Source organism: Fomitiporia mediterranea, assembly GCF_000271605.1.
Source record: "Fomitiporia mediterranea MF3/22 unplaced genomic scaffold FOMMEscaffold_4, whole genome shotgun sequence".
NCBI lineage: Eukaryota > Fungi > Basidiomycota > Agaricomycetes > Hymenochaetales > Hymenochaetaceae > Fomitiporia > Fomitiporia mediterranea.
Genome location: NW_006760389.1, coordinates 1,653,317 through 1,657,391, shown reverse-complemented (window position 1 = coordinate 1,657,391; position 4,075 = coordinate 1,653,317).

The window sequence follows — 4,075 nt, the reverse complement described above, 5'->3', positions numbered from 1 at the left end:
CTAGTCAATCAATACAAAGAGGACTCAGATCCAGAGTCCTAGATGGGTTGATACAAAGGAGACAGTAGTGGATTTGTTCACAAAGGACTAGTAGTTACAAAGGACTCATAATTTCTATAAATACCCTCATGTAATTTGTACTTTCCAGAAATGAAGTTACTCTCTACTACAACTCTTAGTGTGTAGTTTGACAGTCTCCTCAGTTAATGTTCCATCTTACCTTGTCTCATCTTGTATTACCTTGTTCTAAAGTACAGCTTTATTGTTCTACACTACTCTTGTCTTGTTAATTGTCACCTTCAGAACTTGTATGTTCTGCTCAGATCTACCTATTCCTTCTCACTCTTGACCCCTCTCAGTGTCTGTACCTTACAGACTCAACTGACCTCTTCTACCTTAACCAGTACTTGAGATCAACACTAGCTGGAAGGATTCTATGACTATAGTATTTCTTATTTGCCCATTGAGCCTGTGCTCCTGTCAACCCCTTTCTATATGCATCCATGAACTGAGCAGACTGGTTACAATACCTACAAAACATATAATAAAATCAATTTTGTAAGAAAGAAAGATTTAAAGTACTTACTTTTGAAAGAAATTAAGAGGAATAGAATTAAGGCATGTTTGAACATGCTTTTCCATTTGAGCTTCAGTAGTAGGGGCAGGCATCATCTGGTAGTTGAATTTAGTATAACCCTAGCACTGTTTAATGAAGTTCAATTCACAATGGAATTTAGGATAAAAAACTGCCTTGTGTCTATAGCCTTCCACCAATTCTTCAATTACAGACTTTTGAGCTTGAAAATCTGGCTGGTTAAACAGAATTTGTTGACAGCAGCATACTGATTGTGCTGATTTGTCAGCACACTTGAAACCTTTGTATTGTGTGCATTTTCCATCAACATTAATTCCTCATTCTAGGTGTCTTCAATTTATTAGTAGGGAGACTTGTAGAAGCAGTTTCAGTAACCCAGAATGAGATGGTGTGAGTAGTGCAAGTCCCTCAAAATTGAGGAGGTGACTTGCAAGGATCTACAATCAATTAGTTAATCATATTTGTAATGTAATTAGGTACATCTTCTAATCTTAAAAAGGTAATTTAAATATACAGAGTGAGACATAAGGTGAAGTTATACAAAAAAAATGAGAATTGTGCCCTCCCTCCTCCTCAGACATCTAAGATGGGGCCAAATAACCTTCAGGATAATCCCCAGCATTCAACTCAACCACAGACACTAGTAACAAATTTACAAGGCATGCAAATACATGTATACAACTAGCTGACTCCTTTGTATATTCAGCTTCACCTAATGTTCTTGACTTCCAGCACACCTAGTCTAAGCCCAAATTCTCCTACACTCAATACAGAGTTTCCAGAGAATGCTACAGGCCTTGTAGCATTAAACTGGACTCCAGTTCAGCAGCCCTAATTGTTCCAGGAGCAGAATTCAGCTCACCTTTCATCTCTGGCTCTACAGTCTACTCAAAGCCCCTCTCTAGCACCAGAGAAGTCAAAATCTAAAGGAAAGGTGAAGGAGAAAGCTGTACTGAAAAAGACAGGAAAAGGTACATACTTTTTCTCTCTGTATTACTTTTTATGTGTCAGGCTTCCTTTTCAGCATATTTTTGAAAGAGTATGCTTACTGTTTTCAAGGGTCACAATCTGGAAAGAATGTGTGTGCTTCTGGTGCTTCAGATATAGAAATTAGCAACTTAACTCAAAAGATGAAAGATGATGCCAAGGTATTCAATGTGAAAGAGACAAAGGGAAAAGCTTCATAGGATGAGGAGAATGAGAAGAAGCTTGCTGAATTCATTTGTACACCAGAGTGATGGTCAAAAGTGCAGACATCTGTTAGTAGGATTTGCTAAGAGGTGAATACTCACCTCTCTGTATTGCTTTTTATGTGCTAGACTTCCACAACTTTGTCTCTAGGCTTCCCAGACAATCTTGAAGGAATATATGACTGAGCAAGTTACTACAAAGTAGCATTCCATGTTCAGGACATATAAGGACACAAAAAGTAAGTATAACACTTATTGTACAAGACTGTATAACTTACCTGGACTGGAACTACTGAACAGGATAGTTAAACCATACTGGAGGAGGAGATAGGGACAGTGACATACCAGGAATGCACACCTCTGTTACAATCTGTACCAAATTTGCTGAAGGACCAATATTTGCTATCATTGATTGTGTGTAAGTCTTGTGTGCTCTTAGGCTTGTTTAATTCCTGAGTTAATACATAAGTTTCTCTATTTTGAAGTGTAGAAGGCTGTCCTAATATCAAGAGGCCTATAGAATTCAGTTCAGAACATAGCTTTGAGGATATTGAAGCAGATGTTGAGGAGGACAAGAAGAAATGCAAGAAAACAGATCCTGCTACTGAATTCACTAAAGTTGTCAGTAAGGCCTTGCATCTTACACAGGAACGTCAGGAAAAGATGGCTGAGCTGGAAACCAAGCATTTTGCATACCAGAAGCAAAAGGATGAGAAAGACAAAGAATACTAGTGCAAAAGAATGTGGTCTGAAGATTGAGCCACAGAGATACAAATGCTATACAACTTAGAAGACCTGCAAAACCTTAAACTTGATAGGTACTGTGTGTTGCAAGATTCAGAAGACCCTGTAGAGAAAGAAATGGCTGCTGACTTTCAGGATGAACTCTGTGAGATAAGTCAGAGAATCTGAGAGCTTTGCTAGAGTGGAAAGCAGTAGAAGCAGTGTAGCATATTCTAGTAATTTAATGCTTTCCTCACAATTGTCATACAAATACTTGTCTGGACAGATTAGCAGAGAAGTATGATGCAACATAATTACCTCTTCAATATCCTCAATTTGGCTGGTTTGGTGAAATCGTTCCATCAGAGCACTTACCAACTTATTTAGATTGCTGGTTGATAATTATGGCCCTCTGGGCAAAGTGTCAGAGTAGTAGGATATAGTGCAATTGACTCCTCAATATTAGTGCTCTTGAACTCTTGTAACAATAATGTGTCTACAAGGCCTTGTAATGATTCCAATCGTTCAGACATGTCCTTGTGAATAAGTGTGAGAGCATTGTGATACAGTGAAATTGATTCATTAAGCCTATTGTTACTTATGATACCTAATTATTTCTGCTGTTCATATGTGTAAGTAGGTTCTTTCTACATTGTAAACCTGTGTGATAGAGATCAGTACTGACCATTTGATTAATATTTCTTGCCTGTTCTACTGCCATTTTGTCTGGTTCAGCCCTAACTGTAGGAAAGAGGCCTGTGTTGTTGTGACCATTGTAGTTTGCAATTGTAACAGGGTTGTTGTTTAAGTCAATTAGTATATTATGAATGACCATCAAAGCCTCAATTGTCATGTAAATTACATTGAGTTTATGTCCAGGAAAGCTCCAGAGGGATGTGAAACAACCTTTGAGTATCCTAAATGTGTGCTTGATGGCAATACTGTCAGCGACAGCGTAGAGGGGACCCGAAGGCTCAGCGAGGGGACCCAGGCTACAACTATCCTACACAACAGAAATGCGGGACGCGAGCACCGGAACGTAGTCGGAACTCGCGGAACGGGCAGAGAGAGAGAGTGAGACAAGAGTAGAGTATATAGAGTGAGCCTAAGAGTACAGGACTACCTGGAGTAGACGAGATCAAGACTACAGGACCAGTCTGATCTCGTACGCCTATATATACTAAACTACACAAGAGCACTCAGGGAGTATGAGCCACTAAGAATGATGAGCCACGAAGAATGAAAGAAAGGAATGTCAAAGATAAAGGTACAAAGAATGAAGGGATGGACAAAGGGTAAGAGACCATAGAATGATACAAAGAATGAAGGGGTGGTCAAAGGAATGGAATGATGAAGTAAGGAAGGGTAGTGGCAAGAGTCAGCACGCATATAGTCCATAGACAGCGCCCCCGAGGGACGGAAGTCCCGAGTTCCGGTACGGAAGGGTGCGGAACCCTCGGAACTGAAGGTACGAGAGCGGAGAACCGTAACATCACCCCCCCTCTAAAACCAATCGTCCCGATTGGTGAGCATTGGGCTCGGTCAGCGGCTCGGGCATAGGTCGGAA